Source organism: Chlorocebus sabaeus, chromosome X (genome assembly GCF_047675955.1).
Source record: "Chlorocebus sabaeus isolate Y175 chromosome X, mChlSab1.0.hap1, whole genome shotgun sequence".
Taxonomy (NCBI): Eukaryota; Metazoa; Chordata; class Mammalia; order Primates; family Cercopithecidae; genus Chlorocebus; species Chlorocebus sabaeus.
Window position 1 is genome coordinate 112,257,059 of NC_132933.1, and position 21,438 is coordinate 112,278,496.

Sequence of the window (21,438 nt, forward strand, 5' to 3'; positions counted from 1 at the left end):
TAGGCGGGGCTTAAAGTAACGGATGGAGAGTTTTGCCAATGGTAGGCAGCGATTGAAAAGTCGGGCAGTCCCGCCCCGCGGTCGGGGGATGACTGGTCACCAGGTGGGGCGTCGGGCGGATGGTCAGAGTGGGTGATGGAGCCAGTCGAGAAGTCCCGGAGCCCACGGGTTGAGGCTGCCTCCCGAGTGCAGACCTTTCTGCCAGTCTCGAGCGACGGTCTTCAATTCGGATGTCTGTCTTTCCTGGTCGTGTGCCTCCGCCCGGCTACGGACACCAGCTGTGAAAGGCGGGGCTGGTTAGGATTTCGCTCTAACAGGTACACAGACACCGAGCACCTGCTGGGAAGAAGCCAGGCGCAAAAGGGAACCCCTGCCCTCCACATCGTGGTGCCAGATAAAATACAGGACGCCCAGTTAAATTTGAATTTCATGTAAACAACGATTATTTGTTATGATGTCGCAATTAATTTATGGGACATACTTATATTAAAAGAAGTATTACTGGTTATCTGAAATGCAGATATAACTGGGTAGCCTATATTTTGATTCGCTAAGTCTGGCAACTCTACCTCCAAAGGCTTTCCAATCTACAAGGAGTCATAGGACAGAAAGTTAATTAATTACTTAATTTGTCCATTCACTCAGTTTCCAATCTGGGCAAGGTGTTCCATGAGGATGTATGAAGGCTAGACATAGTAATCAGACCAGGATCCTCCCCTTCCGCAGTTCATAGTTTTTTGCCTATGATGTGAGGCAAGAAGGGACACACTATAGCGTCTGTAGGTAGAAAATGACGCCCCAGCTGGTGACCTTGAAAGTTGGAAATGATTTCATATCCAAGGATAGGAGATGGGGAGATTTTTTCAGTGAAAACTGTAGGTAAGGTGGGGAGAAAGCCCCGTCAGGTTGAGCATCAGTAATCAAATAAGAGATTATATGAGAGAGGAGGCACAGAGCTAAAACTTTCAGTTAGAGACATTGAGGATTTTAAATTGCACATAAGAGACCTACACTAAGGCATTTGAGCATGATTTAGTGCACAAATGTAAAACAGATTTATTGGGGGGGGGGGGAAGCCTTACTGTTTCTTCAGTTCCCAGTCTCCATTTTCTTCTTGGAGTTTCCTGAGGGTGAAAAAATGAGAGTGAGTTAAAAGCAGTGACCCCAGAAGTTCCCCAGGTAGCAGACTCACTCTAGGAAAACCTTGCCCAACTGAAAACTGAATCAGAAAGACACTCTCAAAGCCAGGTGTGGTGGCTCACTCCTGTAATCCCAGCACTTTGAGAGGCCAAGGTGGGAAGATCCTTTGACGCCAGGAGTTGAAAACCAGCCTGGATAACATAGCGAGGCCCTGTCTCTTTATTATTAAAAAAGAAAGAAAGCAAAAAAAAAAAAACACTCCCTAAAAAGTTTGAACTTTCTAGAACACACTATGCTTACCAAAGCCACTCCCAATTTAGGGAATAGAGTCGATTTCCTCACCTATCATCAAGAAACAGGAAACTCTCAAACTTGCTTTGCCTCTAGAGAATTTGTACAAATGGGACTTTAGAGAACTCTGAAAGGAAGAAGAGAGATTTTTCCATTAGGAATGTGAAATTATTAGCACCAAAATGTCTAAAGCACCCCTCCAAAACGTCCACTCTAATGTGACTGACTCGAAAAAAATTAATCACTTGTGTTGTTGTTGTTGTTGTTGTTGAGACGGAGTTTCCCTCTTGTTGCCCATGCTGGAGTGCAGTGGTGAGATCTCGGCTCACTGCAACCTCCAACTCCCGAGTTCAAACAATTCTGCCTCAGCTTCCCAAGTAGTTGGGATTACATGTGCGCACCACCACGCCCGGCTAATTTTTGTATTTTTGGTAGAGACGGGGTTTTCACCATGTTGGCCAGGCTGGTCTCAAACTCCTGACCTCAGGCGACCCGCCCACCTCAGCCTCCCAAAGTGCCAGGATTACAGGCGTGAGCCACCACGCCCCGCTGAAAAAAATTAATCACTTAAAAAAATTCATTTTTAAGCATGATAAATTCACAATCTCTTCACACCAACTAAAGTTTCATTCTTTGTCCATCTTTCTGCATGTCTTAGAACAGGTTTTGAATCACAGGCCCTGCAAGAGCTTATCTAAACCTTATTTAGGGACATAATCAGCTAAAAGTGGAGCAGACCTCCTGCGGTTTCATCCAGCTTGAGGAAACAGAGAAAGGAGTGAATGTCGCTGTTCTTAAAGGAGTTCTAGTACATTCTTATTTCTTTGAATTTAAGGAAGATGAAAAATTTTGTAAATGGACTGGAATATAAAATAAATCCCCACCCCCACCCCCATTTCCCCAGAAAACCTCGCAATCTTTCACACTCCATTTATATCTTGAGAAATAACATCCCTTTTTGAGCTAAGGGCGAATAGCTTATTCTTTACATCTAAGGACCCTTTTCACCTGAGGTCGCAAAGACGCATTGTTGTTCCTTACAGCCTTGGAATTTAGCAAGATAAACATTGTTTCATAGATTGAGAGATTGAAGCCTAGGGAAGGGCATATGTACTCAAGGTCATATGTACTCAAGGTCATATTCTGAATCATCAGCAGTTCTGCTTGGTGAATGCAGCCCTGCTGATTCAATCTTTAGCGCTCAGTAAACAACTGGTGATGTACCAGTTAACTTTTCCACTGAAGCATTTAGAGATGGATATGTGTGTGGCAGGGTAATACAATATTTGAAGTTATGACCCCATTTGTTACCCTAAAAGAAGCCTTTCTCCCCTCTCGCCCCAGGCCAAATAGGCAAGACTCCAGCCATCCGTTGCCCTGAGGGGAGGACTCTCAGGAGAACCAGAAAACAAATGTCAAATTCTTGGCTCTTGAGTTTCAAAACTAGAGGTCCCGATGCAAGATTTGAAAGAATACGTAATTCCATTTGCTCCCTAAGTCCCGCCCTCGCCCCCCAATTAAGTCCAGCAGTGAGTTCTGAGTGATCCCAGAGTGAGCTCAGTAACATGAGCTGATCTCTGCAAATGAGACATCCCATCCAGGAGCCCTGTGGAGGCGAAGATCATGCCCCTCTCACAGACCATGCAGTTAACATTAAGAATTTCTGTTCTTCAAAAGGTACTGTATACAGTATGGAAAGGTGTGGGGGAGGGCAGAGCAGCTTGACAGTGCAAAAACCCAACTAATACTATCTAGGTGAGGTGATCAAGGTCAACACCAACAGTGATCGGTCATGTTGACAGTGTGTGCCCTTAATGTGATACAATGATAATGGCAGGCACTTCACCTCTATGATCTTCCTCCCCCAAACCCATCACCCCAGTCAAATCATGAGAAAAACATCAGACAAATGCCAATAGAGGGGCATTCTACAAAATATCTGACCGCTGCTCCTCAGAGGTAATCAAAAACAAGGAAAGTCTGGGCCAGGTGCGGTGGCTCATGCCTGTAATCCCAGCACTTTGGCAGACCTAGGCGAGTGGATCACTTGAGGTCAGGAGTTCAAGACCAGCCTAGCCAAAATGGTGAAACCCCATCACCACCAAAAAATACAAAAATTAGCCAGGTATGGTGGTACGTGCCTGTAGTCCTAGCTACTCAGGAGGCCAAGGCGGGAGAATCGCTTGAACCTGGGAGGCGGAGGTTGCAGTGAGCCAAGCTTGTGCCACTGTAATTTAGCCTGGGTAACAGAGTGAGACCCTGCTTCAAAAGAAAAAAAAAATTAGCCAGGCATGGTAGCGCACACCTATAGTCCCAGCTACTGGGAAGGCTGAGACAGGAGGATCACATGAACCCAGGAGGTTGAGACTGCAGTAAGTCAAGATCTCATCACTGCACTCCAGCCTGGGCAACAGAGGGAAACCCTCTCAAAAAAAAAAAAAAAAAAACACACAACAACCAGAAACTATATTTTTAAAGAATCCAGCATAGGTGACAAAAGTTTAAAGAAAAGCAAGGAAACGGTTACCATAAAAAATTCGAATAGTGATTACCTCCAGGGTGGAGGGGAGGAAGATGTGTCTGAAAGAGACATGCAGAAGTATTTGGGCGTGCTGGTCGTTTCTGAGTGGTCGTGGTGGTTTTTACACTAGTGTTCATTTTGTGATTATCCATATTCTGAGCATTGAAATTGTATATTCACTTGTGTGCTGTATTTTCCCGTAGAAAGGTTTTAAAAATCTAGTTTGCTTTTTTTGAGTCTTGAGAAGGCGCACTTCTTTTTCACTTGGTAGAAATTATTTGTATGTGGTTTCAATTTGTGTTTGCAGAATCTTGTGTTTACAAAACATGTCTTCAGTGAGTGTGGAAGTTTCCAAAGAAAGGCCAGTGTTGTGGTTGGCATGCTAACGGCTGTCTTCCAAGAGATAGTAGAGATGCTATCTCCTGTGGGAATTCACTATGAGGCAAAAGCCAGGCCTTGGCCTTCCAGCCTGAGAATCCTAATTCTATCAGCATCCCAGAGTTAATCCAACTGGGTGACATCAACCCAAAATAATAAGCTCATAAGATTTTAATGTTGCGAATAGCAATTTGTTCATTTACAGTGAGATATATAAGTATGCAGTAGTCTGCATATTCATGTCAACCTGGCTAGTGTATTCTCTCCAAAAATGCAAGTGACATAGGACTCTTTGAGTTACTCAGAATACACTTGGTGAGTATACAATCAGAGCAAATATTTAACGCGTTAAACTCTGTTGTATCCATGTCCACATCTGGAACATACACACCAAGCAGACTGAATATTTGTTTCAGACTGACAGGGCACTATGATAAACCATATATTGGGGATGACTGCAAGGACCATACCTTGCCATTTATGATAGCTTCCCACCGTTTCCATGACCTCTACAGTCCTATCTGTACTTTTTTTTTTTTTGAGGCAGACTTGCTCTGTCGCCCAGGCTGGAGTGCAGTGGCGCAATCTCAGTTCACTGCAACCTCCGCCTCCCGGGTTCAAGCGATTCTCCTGCCTCAGCCTCCTGAGTAGCTGGGATTACAGGTAGGCACCACCACACCCAGCTAATTTTTGTACTTTTGGTAGAGATGGGATTTTACCATGTTGGCCAGGATGGTCTCAAACTCCTGGCCTCAAGTGATCCACCCGCCTTGGCCTCCCAAAGTGCTGGGATTACAGGCATGAGCCACTGTGCCTGGCCCTGTCTGTACTTTATGAGTCCATATGCCTGGCAGACTAAAGCAGGAGTGGTCACATGACCCAGACTGGGCCAATGGGCTTCTCTATCCTCGAATTCTGGGATTGAGGCCAAAAGATGCTAGTGATTCTTGTATGACAGTTGAACAGGGAGACCTGTGAATTACCATCTTTTGCCACATACTCAGAGGTGGAGAAGCTGGGCTGCAGAAAGAGAGGAGCAAAGCAAACATCCAGAGACAAGTAGACAGGAAAGACCAAATGTGCCTGCAATTCCTGCCAGTTCTAAAATTATTTTCTCATCCGTGAGGAGACTCAGCTGCATCCCCTGACTTAGAACTATGTGTGTTGGCCCAGAATTCTTATAACTCAACTTCCTCTTCTTTAAAAATTATTATTATTATTATTATTATATTTTGAGACGGAGTTTTGCTCTGTTGCCCAGGCTGGAGTGCAATGGCACTATCTCAGCTCACTGCAACCCCCGCTTCCTGAGTTCAAACAATTCTCCTGCCTCAACCTCCCGAGTAGCTGGGATTATAGGCATGTGCCACCATGCCCGGCTAATTTTTGTATTTTTAGTAGAGATGGGGTTTCACCATATTGGCCAGACTGGTCTCGAACTCCTAACCCCAGGTGATCCACCACCTCTGTAAAAATTATTTTTAATTGTAATAAAATACAGGTAACATAAAATTGACCATCTTCACCATTTTAACTGTACAGTTCAGTGGCATTAAGTACATTCACATTGTTGTGCAGCCATCACCACAGTCTATCCCCAGAACTCTTTCATCTTGCAAATCTGAAACTCTGTACCCATTCAACAAGAATTCCCCATTCCTTCATTACCCTACACCCTGGTAACCCCTGATCTACTTTCTGTCTCTATGAATTTGACTACTCTAGACACCTTGTGTAAGTGGAATCATACAGTATTTATCTTTGTGTGACTGGCTTATTCCACTTAGAAAAAAAAAAAAAAATTCCTCAAGGTTCTTTCCTGTTGTGGCATGTGTCAGAATTGTCTTCCTTCTTCAGACTGAATAGTATTCTGTTGTAGGGATACAACACATTTTGTTTATCCATTCATCCGTGGATGGGCACCCTCCACCTTTTTGTATTGTGAATAGTGCTACTATGAACATGGGTGTACCAATATCTCTTTGAGGCTGGACGTTGTGGCTCACACCCGTAATCCCAGCACTTTGAAAAGCCGAGGTGGGCAGATCACTTGGACCCAGGAGCTCGAGACCAGCCTGGGCAACATGGTAAAACCCTGTTTCTACCAAAAATACAAAAAAAACCAACCAAACAAACAAACAAACAAAAACCAACAACATTAGCTGGGCGTGGTGGCGGGCACCTGTATTCTCAGCTACTTGGGAGGCTGAGGTGGGAGAATCGCTTGAACCTGGGAGGCGGAGGTTGCAGTGAGCCGAGGTTGCACCATTGCACTCCAGCCTGGGTGACAGAGTGAGATCCTGTCTCGAAAGAAAGAAAGAAAAAAAAGAAATCTCTTTGAGATCCTGCTTTCAATTATTTTGAGTATTTACCCAGGAGTGGAATTGCTGGGTCATATGGTGTCTGGAGCTGCCATTTTGTGTTGCTATAATAGAATACCACAGACTGGATAATTTATGAAGAAAAGTATTTCTTTCTTACAGTGCTGGAGGCTGGGAAGTCCAATATCAAGGTGCTGGCATCTAGCGAGGGTCTTTTTGCTGTGCTATCCCATGGCAGAAGGCAAGAGGGAGACAGAGAGCAAGAGAGCAAAAGAGGTCCAAACTCGCTTTTTAAAACAAGCCCACTCTTGAAATAATTAACTCACTCCCTCAATAAAAACATTAATCCATTCATGAAGGCAGAGTTCTCATGACCTACTCACCTCTTAAAGGGCCCACCTCTCAACACTGTTGCATTGGGGATTAAGTTTCCAACGCATCAACTTTAGGGGACACATTTAAACCATAGCATGTGGTAAGTCTGTTCTTAATTGTTTGAGGAACTGCCATATTATTTTCCTTAGAGGCTGCACCATTTTACAATCCCATCAGCAGTGCACAAGGGTTTCATTTCCATTTCTTCACATCCTCAGCAACACTTGTTATTTTCTGGGGTTTTTTTGTTTTCTTTTTCTTTTTTTTTTTTTTTTTTTTGATAGTAGCCATCCTAATGGATGTGGCATCAACCTTCTCTTTTGCATCAGCTGGTTTGATTGGGTGTCTGGGGGCTTGTAACTAAAATATTTTTGGCTAAAATGAGCATGTTCTCATCTGGACACTGCTTGCTTATTCTTATTCTTATTCTTATTCTTATTCTTATCCTTATTCTTTTCTCAGGCTCCTTATATACTTCCACTGACAAACCTCACCTTCTGATGAGTACAAACTTTTCTTAAGATCTGTCAGCAATTTTTTTTTTTTTTGAGACAGTCTTGCTCTGTTACCCAGGCTGGTGTGCAGTGGCGTGATCCTGGCTCACTGCAGCCTCCACCTCCCCAGTAGCTGGGATTACAGGTGTGTGCCACCACGTCCAGCTAATTTTTGTATGTTATAGTAGAGACAGAGTTTCTGCCATGCTAGCCAGGCTGGTCTCAAACTCTTGGCCTCAAGTGGTCTACCCGCCTTGGCCTCCCAAAGTGCCGGGATTACAGGTGTGAACCGCTGCGCCTGGCCTGAATTTTTTTTTTTTTTTTTGAGACGGAGTTTCACTCTTATTGCCCAGACTAGAGTGCAATGGTGTGATCTTGGCTCACTGCAACCTCCACCTCCCGGGTTCAAGCCATTCTCCTGCCTCAGCTGCCGGGCTAATTTTTGTATTTTTACTAGAGGCGGGGTTTCACCATGTTGACCAGGCTGGCCTTGAACTTCTGACCTCAGGTGATCCACCTGCCTCAGCCTCCCAAAGTGCTGGGATTACAGGTGTGAGCCACGCGCCCGGTCTGAGATTTTTTTTAAATTAGAGATGGAGTCTCACTTTGTTGCCAAAGCTGGTCTCAAACTCTCGGGCTCTAGCAATCCACCCTTCTTGGCCTCCTAAAGTTCTGGGATTACAGGTGTGAGCCACCGAGCCTGGCCTTACTTGATATATCTTGTTTTCCTGGCTAAACCCTGACCGAGGCAGAGGACAAACCTATTTCCAAGTTTTAGTGGGCACTTCATCTCATTGAGCCACTGGATACTGACTTCAGTGACTCTGGGATAGTTCTTCCCAACTCCCCTGAAAAAACCGAATCGAATGCAGTGTGTCTTCTGACTCTGTGATAATAGAAGTCAGAATATTCAGTATCTCTGAAGGTGAGGGAGGCCGACTTGAAGGGCATAAGGGAACTGTCTGGGGTTCCGGAAATGTTCTGTGTCTTGATCTAGGTGGTGGTTACATGAGGGATAGACATAGGTGAAAATGCAGCAAGTTGTCCACTTAAGACTCATGCAGGTTGGACTTGTTAGCTGTGTGAAAGGGAAAAAAAAGATGTAAGCATGTTACCATATCGAATTGTATCTAAAACGTTTCAAAAGTAGGGTATTCTCAGTTTGCCCCTAGGGGATGAGTGTATTTAAACTCACATGAATAGGAAACATTATTTGTGAATTTGTTCATCCACCTATTCATTCATCCCTTTATTTAATGTTGTGTGTTTACAATGCACTGTGTGAACACTGGGCCCTGCTAACTTCAGAGCTGAATCTTAGGGAAAAAACTGAGAATGTATGTCCCATCGGAAGGGGTAAAGAAGAAAAAGCTTATTTCCACATGGTTCAGCTCCAAGTTAGCAGGGCCCAATGTGCACACAGCACATAAGCACACAGCAATGGATGAAGGAATGAATGAATGAGTGAATGAATAAATTAACGAATAATGGTTTCTATTATCAGTAAGTATGAAATGGAGGGAACTTTCTGGGAGTAAAGGGATAACAGTAAGTTCAATTTCCGGATGTCAGAGGCATTTGAACCAGAGTGACTCCATCTTGAATGGGGCTGGGTAAAATAAGCCTGAGACCTACTGGGCTGCCTTCCCAGAGGATTAGGCATTCTCAGTTACAGGATGAGATAGGAGATCCGCACAGGATACAGGTCATAAAGACCTTGCTGATGAAGCATGCGGTAAAGAAGCCTGCCAAAACCAAGATGGCGATGAAAGTGACCTCTGGTCATCCTCACTGCTCGTTACATGTTAATTATAATGCATTAGCATGCTAAAAGACACTCCCACCAGCACCATGACAGTTTACAGATGCCATGGCAATGTCAGGAAGTTACCCTATATGGTCTAAAAGGGGAAGGAACCCTCAGTTCCAGGAATTGCCCCCTCTTTCCTGGAAAACTCATGAATAATCCACCCCTTGTTTAGCATATAATCAAGAAATAACTATAAGTACTATCAGTTGGGCACCCCAAGCTGTTGCTCTGCCTATGGAGTAGCCATTCTTTATTTCTTTACTTTCTTAACAAACTTGCTTTCACTTTATGGACTCGCCCCAAAGTCTTTCTTGCACGAGATCTAAGAACTCTCTCTTGGGGTCTGGATCTGGACCCCTTTCCGGTAGCACAGATAATTAAAAAAGCAAAGACAGGGCAAGATTTCATCTCTGCTACAACTCTTTTTAAGACAGAATCTCTGGAGCTGACAGGAGCTGGTTGGGGTGCTTGATGTCGTGAGCAGTTCCTCTATTTTCTCCCACCAGTTCCCCTTCTGTCTCTTTTGCCTTCCCCATTCCGCTTTTAACCCATGATTCAAAAAACCACAGCCTGATTCCCTTTCCTTCCAGCATGTTGCTGCTCACCTTCCTTTTCCATAATGGGCTGCTGATTACTGCTGTGGAAATTCCCCTACCCCTGGGAAGTGGCTGTCATGTAGGCTCTCAAACCCGCCTGACCACCCTTTCTCCTGCCCCACTCACTGCTTCCTCCCTTCCTCCCCATCCCTGCATCTGTTTAACCCTTCCAGCAATGTCTTCAAGCCCCTCCCAGACCACACTCCAGCTTCCCCCAGTTATTGAGCATCGTCCTGCTGACCATAGGGGAAAGAGTCTAGACTCGGGAGTGTGAATTGGTCATTACGGATCCATTACCAGCCTCAGGAAAACAACCGTGCTCCCTCTTCTTTCATCACCTCTGGCAGCTACTTCCCCTTCTTTATGAATGCGATGACTTATTAATGAAAAATCTCCAGTCTCTAGATACCCTTCCTCATCCCCAGGAGGGCCATTCCAGGAACCCTGCACCTAGTGGCCTGCGGGAGCACCTTGCACTGACCCGCTCTTGGGTATTAGGGAGAGCCTCCAGAGGAGCATGGAAGCCTGGCTTCGCATTGTTATTGGCCTCACCCATTTCTTCTGCACAGATCTTGAGTTCCGTGTGCACTAGGTGTGGCGCTGGGGATGAAGAGAGAAGAGTGCCTCAGACTGAGCCTTCGCCCTGGAGAAGCTTACAGCCCCATGTTCCTAACTCTCCTGGCGTTCAGACTTCTCATCCTGCATTTGCTCTCTCCTTCATCCACAGTTCAGCTTTCCACTTGGTGCCTGGTTCAACTTTCCGGTTAGAATTTGTTTGAATGAGCTTTTTATTTTAGAATAGGTCTCAATTTATAGACAAGCCACAAAGATAGTGCAGAGAATTCTCATATACTCTACATCCAACTTTCCCCTATTGTTAACATGATGCATTAGTGTGGTATATTTGTCAGAACCAATATTAATGTGTTAATAATAAAGTCCATACTTTATTTATTTATTTACCTATTTATTTATTTATCTATTTATTTATTTATTTATTTGAGACGGAGTCTCGCTCTGTCTCCCAGGCTGGAGTGCAGTGGCCCGACCTTGGCTCACTGCAAACTCTGCCTCCTGGATTCCAGCGATCCTCCCACCTCAGCCTCCTGAGTAGCTGGGATTGCAAGTGCCTACCACCACGCCCAGCTAATTTTTGTATTTTTAGTAGAGACGGGGTTTCACCATGTTGGCCAGGCTGGTCTCAAACTCCTGACCTGAAGTGATCCACCCACCTCGATCTCCCATAGTGCTGGGATTATAGGCGTGAGCCACCGTGCCCAGTCACCCAAGTCCATACTTTATTTAGATTTCCTCAGTTTTTACCTAATCCAGCTAGAGTTTTGATTCATTTCCTTCCTCTCTTCTCCTGAACTGCCTTGACTTGGGCATGGATGTTCCCCACCTAATGGCTCCCCTGCCCTCCTCCACTCCTTCCTGTCCACAGTTCTTTCTGCCCCAGCTCTATTGCTGGCAATTACCACACCAGCAGACGAGTCTCAATTCTGGAAGCCCCAGTGACCTGAAGTGACACTTGTACCTGAACCCATCACAGTGTTTCCTGCAACCATTGCATTTTCCCCTCTTGTATTAATGTTAAATTTAGTTGTATTAAATTTTACCAAATTGGAATGGTCCTATACACACTTGGCTTCATCAGAAATGATTTGGTTGCAAGTGACTCATTCGGTCCCCTTGAGACCTTAACAAAAAGTGGGTCCTTTACTGGCAGGATACCAGGGTATCTAACAACAGTGTTGGGTAAAGAGCTGGTAAGACATGGGCTCTGTTATCCAACTGCCTGTGTGACCTTGGATCAGTTACTTTACCTTTCAGTGCTCAGTTGCCTCATCTGTAAAATGGGGTTGATAATGGTATTGACCCCATAGGTCGTGTGAGGATTACATGAGTTAACATGGGCAGAGTGCTTAGGACGGTACTTGGCTAGAGAACACCCCATCATCCTGACCTATAATAATGATGAAGATGGGTCAGGCATGGTGGCTCACGCCTGTAATCCCAGCACTTTGAGAGGCCGAGGCGGGTGGATAGCTTGAGCTTAGGAGTTCGAGACCAACCTGGGCAACATGGTGGAACCTCGTCTCTACAAAAACACACAAAAAAATCCAGGCATGGTGTGCACACTTGTAGTCCCAGCTATCAGGGAGGCTGAACTGGGAGAATCACCTGAGCCCTGGAGGTCAAGGCTACAGTGAGTCATGATCATGCTACTGCACTCCAGCCTGGCAGACAGAGTGAGACTCTGTCTCAAAAGAAAGAAAGAAAAAAAAAGAAACAACAACAATAATAACAAAAACCTTAGTGGCTTCAAGCAACAATATCCATTTGTTATCTCTCAAGGTCTGTGTGATCAGGGATTTGAGAGCAGCTTGGCTGGGTGGCACCTGGCTTGGGGTCTCTCAGTGCCACTGCAGTCAGATGGTGGCTGGAGGTGGTGTCATCTTTAAGGTTTCCTCACTCACATGCCTGGCACCTGTTCTGGAAAGACTCAAACATCTGGGGGCTGGAAGTGTCGGGGCATATTGGGCAACTCTGTCTCTATTTCTGCATGACCTCTCCACACGTGGGCATTCTAGCAGGTGGCTTCAGGGTAATCAGATGGATTCCATGGAAGCTCTGGACTCCAAAGGCTCAGGTGTGTGTCCCCAAAAGGAGAAAAGCAGGTGGAAGCCATAGCACCTTTTATGACCTAGCTTTAGAAAGTCACTGAGCATCACTTCCTCTGTATTCTACTGGTCAAGGCAGATATAAGGGGCTGCCCAGGTTCAAGGGGAGGGAACACGGACCCCCCTACCCATCAGCAGAGGCTTGTCAAAGTCACATTGTAAGAAGAGCCTGTGGGTTAGGATATTTATTGGTGTGGCCATCTTTGGAAAATACAATCTGCCATAGGGGTTTGAATATAGGTAGGGAGACAATGGCTGTCATAGCTAATGGAATACTATTTTACCCAACAATATATTATTAGCATCTCATCACATAATTATTCTGCAACATCACTTTATAAAGAGTTTTTATTTTTAAAATTTATGTTACCAAAGTAATGCATAGTTGTGAAAACAAACCTCAAAATACAGTAATGCATAAACAAAAACGTGGGCCAGGTGCAGTGGCTCATGCCTGTAATCCCAGCACTTTGGGAGCCCAAGGTGGGTGGCTCTCTTGAGGTCAGGAGTTCAAGACCAGCCTGGCCAACATGGTGAAAACACATCTCTACTAAGAATACAAAAATTAGCCAGGTGTGGTGGTGCATGCCTGTAATCCCAGCTACTAGGGAGGCTGAAGCAGGAGAATTGCTTGAACCTGGGAGGTGGGCAGAGGTGGCAGTGAACCGAGATCATGCCACTGCACTCCAGGCTGGGCGGCAGAGCAAGACTCCATCTCAAAAAAAAAAAAAAAAAAAAAAGAAAGAAAGAAAGAAAAAAGAAAAACATGGAGGGATTCTGTTATCTCTTCCCTCTCTAGAGGTAAAAATAAGTTCTATATTGGTCTATACTTTCTGCTATACCTATTCAGTCATATATATAATTTTTAATTTTTTTAGAAAAATATCACATTACACATTCTTGCTTATTTTACTTTAAAATGTCTCAGCAGCTGGGTAAGGTGGCTCATGCCTGTAATCCCAGCACTTCGAGAGCCTAGGGCAGGAAGACTGCTTGAGGCCAGGAGTTCAAGACCACCCTGGTCAACATAGTGAGATCCTGTCTCTCTCTAAAAAAAAAAAAGATAAAATATCTCAGCTACCATGCCATGTCAGGAAGTATATAGGTGCATCGTATTCTATTGTCTGTGTAATGGTGTCTGTAATATACAGATAGTGTATTAGCAATGTGTGTTACTGTAGTTACCTTAAGCTACCCTCTTGGAACAGTCAGTTGCCCTTTACAGGTGTTGCCAGATATGTTGCTAATGAGCATAATGAATGTTCAAGTCAATCTGCACAATGGCTATTAGAAATAGGCTCTTATTGTTGAATTAAGAAGTATTCAAGGTATATGGATTGGCTGTGAGCTATGTTAGAGATCCTCCTCACCCTTGCACAACCAAGGTGATTGAATCTAGATGGGCATGTGGCCCATGCTCAGTATCACCTAAGGCCAGATGTCCAATAAGGCCTTTCTCCAGCCATGAATTTAGACGTTCTGGTTGCCTGATTCCACCTACAAGGCTAAAGGAATCCTGTTTTCAGAACACTGTAGCCTTCGCTGCAAATGAACCTTGCACGAAGGACCAAGAGTTGGGTTTGAGTCCATCAAAGAGGTTGTACAATTGTTGTGCCTGCTTGTTAATATATTTGGCCAATTTGGGCCTGAAACTTGCTTTTGTTCTAACCCACTAGAAAGGTGGGAAATAAGTAGGCTCCACTTACTTTGGACTATTGGTGGCTGCAGAGAGCTTCCATGTGTGCCTGACCAAACTGGCCTAAGTCACTTCACAACATAATCAGCGTATCATAAGTTATTTTTCCAAACCCATTCCAACAGACATTTAAATTGCTTCCAGTGTTTTGTCTTTACATAAAATGCTGCAGTACTATCCGTTTCACAAAATGTCTGCAAAAATCTTTTTAATACTTGCAAAATATTTTTGTATTTTAGTTTTTTTTTCTTTTTTTGAGATAGAGTCTCATTCTGTCACCCAGGCTGGAGTGCAGTGGCACGATCTCAGTTCACTGCAACCTCTGCCTCCCAGGTTCAAGAGATTCTCCTGCCTCAGCCTCCCAAGTAGCTGGGACTACAGGTGTCTGTCCAGCTGATTTTTGTATTTTTAGTAGAGGCAGGATTTCCCCATATTGACCAGACTGGTCTCGAACTCCTGACCTCAAATGATCCACCACCTCTGCCTCCCAAAGTGCTGGGATTACTGGTGTGAGCCACTGCACCTGGCCATATTTTAGATTTTGGCAGAATCTAGATTTGAACTCAGATCTGATTGATGTCTTTTCCAATACTTCCAGACAGAATTTTCTGGAAGATTGAACGTGGGGGTGCCAGGGGTTAATTGTGGATGTTCCTATTTGGGGATTCTATCCCAGACCTCAACTGACTTTTCACTTCTCTGGGTCAGCTTAAAATGATTTCCCACCCTTGTTACAAGAATGTTTTTCTGAACAAACAAGAAATCTTGTTACAAATTAATTTTAAAACCCAGGAAGGTAGAAAGCTTAGATTGTTCAGTACATGGAGTTAAATATAACCTCTTGCACCAAGCAATACATATAACGCCCTAATTAATAATTCAGAGTGTCAAGTGCATTGTGGGAAGATGTCATGTCTGCAGTGCCTGTTTGTGGGAAAATTTGCCACCTTAACTGCATTACACTCACCTTCTACCCACCAACCAAAAAGAAACCAAAGACATTTGCCAAGAAGTGGCAAGCATATATTAATGACAAAAGGCAAGAATAGTATTATTCTAATTTACCAGTTATAGTGTCACTGAATAGAGAAGGGCTTCTTTAAATCCAATCTTCTGAGACAATGGAGATTTTGATGTGGATATTTGCCTCCATTACAGTGTTTTATAGTCTGTGTTCCTAAGAACTGGGTCAGATTTTGCAGTAGGTCTGTGATTTATTTGAACAGCCTGATACTTACATTCCTAGGCAAGCAATATATATAATGCCATTTTAATACTGGAGTTTTTAAGTTAGAGTTTGTTTTTTTTTTTTAGTTGAGCTAATAACTCACCCCCCAATACTGTGCATTCTATACATAGCTCAATGTAACTTATTTTTTTTCTAAATGAATCCATCTGTGATTTCCCCTCTTGCACACTCAGTCATTTTCTTTTCTTTTCTTTTTTGTTTTGAGACAGAGTTTCACTCTTGTTGCCCAGGCCAAAGTGCCATGGCGCGATCTCAGCTCACTGCAACCTTTGCCTCCCGGGTTCAAGCAATTCTCCTGCCTCAGCCTCCCGAGTAGCTGGGATTACAGGCATCCACCACCAAGCCCAGCTAATGTTTTGTATTTTCAGTAGAGAGGGGGTTTTACCATGTTGGCCAGGCTGGTCTTGAACTCCTGACCTCAGGTGATCCACCTGCCTCAGCCTCCCAAAGTGCTGGGATTACAGGTGTGAGCCACCATGCCCGGCTAGACTCAGTCTTTTTCACTCCACACATATCGTCTCCCTCATCCTGAGCCAGCCAAAAGTAAGTTGTATCTTTTCTGATCCTTTGGGGTATTTTATTATTCTTTATCTTACACAGCAGGATGCCTCCTGTAGTTGGAATTTTAATTTATTTCTAAGCAAAAGAATTTACTTGTTAAAAGCTGTCTGGGTCCTGTTCATAAGTTTATTCAGTACAGTTACAGTCATGCACCATATAATGATGTTTTAATCCACAATCCAGACCGTATATATGAAGTTGGTCCCATAAAATCATACCATTTACTGTGCCTTTTCTATGTTTAAATACACAAATACTTACCATTGTGTTACAGTTGCCTACAGTATTCAATACAGTCACATGCTGTATAGGTTAGTAGCCTAGAAGCAATAGGCTACACCATACAGTCTAGGTCTGTAGTTGGCTATCTAGGTTTGTGTAAGCACACTCCATGATTTCGCAGAATGATAAAATCGCCTAACCATACATTTCTCAGAACGTATCCCCATTGTTATGTGAGGCATGACTGTATTTGTAAGTGGCATGTCAACCAACCAGAGTCCACCAACAAAATACTTTCAGTTAAGTAGCTTAGAATACATTTATACTTCGGAATACACTGTACTTTGAAGCTATAATAAGAACAGAAAGCTCTATGGATCAATTGTAGATATATTGTTAAGTGAAAAAAAAAGTAGCACAACATTTTGTATTGCATAACACCATTTATGTAAAAAGGGGTGGAATATATAGAGATATGTGTATATTTGCTAGTATATACATAAAATAACTGAAGGAAACACACAAAAAAATGATCGAATTGGTTGCCTCTGGGAAGAAGATATGGGTGGCTGAGGGCAGGAGTGGGGAGACGATATATCTTTTGTTACTTTGTGAATTTTGAACCATGCAAATGTACTACCAGTTCAAAAAATAAAGGAACATGGCTGGGCATGGTGGCTCATGCCTATAATCCCAGTACTTTGGGAGGCCAAGGGGGTGGATCACTTGAGGCCAGGAGTTTGAAACCAGCCTGGGCAACATGGTGAAATCCTGTCTCTACCAAAAATACAAAAATTAGTTGGGCATGGTGGCACGTACCTGTAGTCCCAGCTACTCTGGAGGCCGAGGCAGGAGAATCGCTTGAACCCGGGAGGCGGAGGTTGTAGTGAGCCGAGATTGTGCCACTGCACTCTAACCTGGGCAGTAGAGTGAGACTAAGTAGCAAACAAAAGGAAGGCAAAACAACAACACAGGCTGTCTAGGAGGAGGTAGCAGATCACCTTGGAGCTGACCTTGGTCCACCCCTCTTGCGGCTGTAAATCTTACTGGCAACAGACAACCGTTGGCCCCGGGGAGGGGTAGAGCAAGATCTTTCTTTGTGTCTTGATATAACCTGTTTCTCCCAGTAACCTTTGGTACACAAAGACTATCCCAGAGCAAGTTTTTGTGAGGGGTCAAAGAGATTCCTGAGATTAGAGAATTCAGGGTCTGACCCTCTCTGATGGGTGGAGAAGGGTCTTGGTGGGCTCAGCTGCCAGACAGGGGACATGGGAACCCTTGGGGAACTCATCAAGCAGGAAGAAGCTGGACGAAGCTCAACATCGGGGTACGGATTGTTGTTGGGAAAGGCAGGTTTTGAGACAGTTTCGCTCTTGTCACCCAGGCTGGAGTGGAGTGCAATGGTGCGATCTCGGCTCACTGCAACCTCCACCTCCTGGGTTCAGGCAATTCTCCTGCCTCAGCCTCCTCAATAGCTGGGACTACAGATGTACACCACCATGCTGGCTAATTTTGTATTTTGAGTGGAAACGGGGTTTCACATCGTTGGCCAGGGTGGTCTTGAACTTCTATCCTCAGGTCATCCGCCCACCTCAGCCTCCCAAAGTGTTGGTATTACAGGCGTGAGCCACTGCGCCCGGCCAGGAAAGGCAGATTCTTATCGAGGGTGTGGTTGGCGCTGCTGCTGCAACCCCTCAGACGTGTTGTGGAAACAAGAGCTGAGTGTTTCAGGGAAAAGCAAGGAGCCATACACTTGGGATCCCAGCTCTTGGTGCCTCATCCCAGGGGTCCCCCAAGGGAGGAGTCAGCCTTCCTTGGAGAGCTTTTAGGGCCTGGACAGGTGCTGGGCTGCAGTGAAGTAGGATGGCTGGACCGAAAAAGACTACTGGTTTTTATCAACAAAACTCAGGGACAGTCCAGGTGTTGTGGCTCAGGCCTGTAATCCCAGCACTTTGGAAGGCCAAGGCAGGAGGATTGCTTGAGGCCACGAGTTCAAGATCAGCCTGGGCAACATAGCAAGACCTTGTCTCTACAAAAAATAAAAAAAATAACTGGGCATAATAGTGTGCCTGTAGTCCCAGCTACTCAGGAGCTTGAGGCAGGAGGATCACTTATGCCCAAGAGTTCAAGGTTACAGTGAGCCATGGTCACATCACTGCACTCCAGCCTGGGTGACAGTGAGACCTCATTTAAAAAAAAAAGTGACAGTAACCATTAAGGTATTATTGTTAATGATTTTGGGGGCAATATTGATACTACAGTTATGTTTACAAGGATTCTTTTTTGTTTTCGAGATGGAGTCTCGCTCTGTCGCCCAGGCTGGGGTGCAGTGGCACAATCTCAGCTCACTGCAACCTCTGCCTCCCTGGTTCAAGCGATTCTCGTCCCTCAGCCTCCTGAGTAGCTGGGATTACAGTTGCGCCCCACCATGCCCAGCTAATTTTTGTATTTTTAGTAGAGACAGGGTTTCACCATGTTGTCCAGGCTGGTCTTCAACTCCAACCTCAGGTGATCCGCCCGCCTCAGCCTCCCAAAGTGCTAGGATTACAGACATGAGCCACCGTACCTGGCCTAAGGATTCTTTCTCTTTAAAAGATACATGCTGAAGTATTTGTGGGTTAAAAAATATGACGTCTGGGATTTGCTTCAAAACACCCAGTAGGCTAGCCAGGCATGGTGGCATGTGCCTGTAGTCCCAGCTATTCAGGAGGCTGGGGCAGGAAGATCACTTGAGCCCAGGAGGTCGAGGCTGCAGTGAGCTGAGATTGCACCACTGCACTTCAGCCTGGGCAATAGAGTGAGACCCTGTCTCAAACAAAACAAAACAAAACAATCCAGTAGAAAGTGAGGTACAGATGAAACCAGATTGGCTATAAATTGATGCTAGTTATTCTGGGTGATGGGTTCATGAGGATTCACTATACTATTTTCTCTCCTTTTGTGTAAGCTTGAAAATGTTAAATGTTGAGGCAGGGCGCAGTGTTGAAAAAACAAAAGTCATATGAACCTATTTAATCCCAAACTGGTAAAATATGTCCTATTAAGTACCCTTCTGTATTATTTGTTCCTGAGCTCTTTTGATCTTTTTTTTTTTATCTCTCTAGCTCTAGGTCAGCTCCCTGAAGTGAAGAACTTGTCTTGAACATCTTGCTCTCTCAGCACCCAAGTTTGTTGCTGGGCACACTGAGGCAGTAGAGGATAGTGATTAAGAGTTCGGGACGCTTACCACCACTCAAATCTGAGCATGGCCACTGAGTAACGGGGCAGGTTCCTTAGCTTCTCTATGCCTCAGTTTCCTCACTGTAAAGAAGATAATGTACCCCAAAGGCTGTTGTAAGGATCAGATGAGATAATAGATAAAGCTTATAGCATAGTGCCTAATATAGAAAAAGACTGAAAAATGTTTATTGCCAGGCACGGTGGCTCATGCCTGTGATCCCAGCACTTTGGGAGGCTGAAGCAAGAGAATTGCTTGATGCCAGGAGCTTGAGACCAGCCTGGGCAACATAGCGAGACCTCATGTCTACTAAACATTTTTAAAAAATCAGCCAGGCGTGGTGGTGTGTACCTGTAGTCCCAGCTACTCAGGAGGCTAAGGTGGGTGGATCCCTTGAGCCCAGAAGGTCGAGGTCGCAGTGAGCTATAATGGTGCCACTGCACTCCAACCTGGGCGACAGAGTGAGACTCTGTCTCAAAAAAAAAAAAAAAAAAAAAAGGCCGGGCGCGGTGGCTTAAGCCTGTAATCCCAGCACTTTGGGAGGCCGAGACGGGTGGATCACGAGGTCAGGAGATCAAGACCATCCTGGCTAACACGGTGAAACCCCGTCTCTACTAAAAAATACAAAAAAACTAGCCGGGCGAGGTGGCGGGTGCCTGTAGTCCCAGCTACTCGGGAGGCTGAGGCAGGAGAATGGCGTAAACCTGGGAGGCGGAGCTTGCAGTGAGCTGAGATCCGGCCACTGCACTCCAGCCTGGGCGACAGAGCGAGACTCCACCTCAAAAAAAAAAAAAAAAACAAAAAAAAAACGCAACTGGGTGAGGTGGCTCACGCTTGTAATCCCAACTCTTTGGGAGGCCAAGGCAAGTGGGTGATCACTTGAGGCTAGGAGTTTGAGACAAGCCTGGGCAACATGGCAAAATCCCATCTCTACTAAAAATACAAAAAAATAGGCAGGCCTGATGGCACATGCCTGTAATCCTAGCCACTTGGTAGGCCGAGGCACGAGAATAACTTGAACCCAGGAGGTGGAGGTTGCAGTGAGCTGAGATTGCACCACTGCACTCCAGCCTGGGTGACAGAGCAAGACTTAAAAAAAAAAAAAAAAAAAATTCGCCTCTAATAGAACACAGTGGAAGTGAGGCCGTGTGATTTTCAAGGCTAGGCCACAAAAGGCATTACAAGCAATATGACTTCTGCCTTTCACTGTCCCTTTTGGAATGTCTTCAGAGCTTTGAGCCACAATATATGAAGTCTGGTTCCCCTGATGCCACCATGCAGAGAAACCACAGAGGGATGGCAGAAGCTGGAGGAGCCCCAGCTATACCAGCTCCCAGCTGTGCCGAGTCTTCCCAGCCCAGGCACTACACACAAAGGGAGCAAGCCTTCAAGATGACTCCAGGCCTAGAATTCAGCGGAAATATATAAAACGCTGTACTCAACAGAGAATACATATTCTATTCAGTTGTGAAAAATGTATAAAAATTAACCAAGACTTAGCCTTCAAAGAAACTCTGAATGTATTCCAAAAGAAGTATCATATAAGCCATATTATCAGACCATAATACAACAAAATCAGAGTGTAACAAGAATGAATAACCCAAATAACTCTATCCTTTTGGAAATTTGAAAATATCCTTTCCCTCATATAAATCAACAAGAATAAGGCTGGGTGCAGTGGCTATATTCCCAGTACTTCAGGAGGTCAAGGCAGGTGGATCTCTTGAGCCCAGGAGATGGAGACCAGCCTGGGCAACAGAGCGAGACCCTGTCTCTATTATATAAATTAAAAAATTTTTAAAAACACGACAAGAATAAACAATGTTTTATCTAGGAAAGGGAGAATGAAAGATTAATGATGACCAAAGAGGCCGGGCGTGGTG

At 44.7% G+C, this 21,438-nt stretch overlaps 1 long non-coding RNA gene across 1 annotated transcript; it reads left to right on the forward strand.

Moving 5' to 3' along the window:
* Positions 1 to 9: 9 nt before the first annotated feature.
* On the forward strand, positions 10 to 20,160 carry LOC140710894 (uncharacterized). Its single transcript, XR_012092043.1, has 2 exons — positions 10 to 317; positions 15,765 to 20,160. It is a non-coding gene; the product is annotated as an uncharacterized lncRNA (long non-coding RNA).
* Positions 20,161 to 21,438: the final 1,278 nt, after the last annotated feature.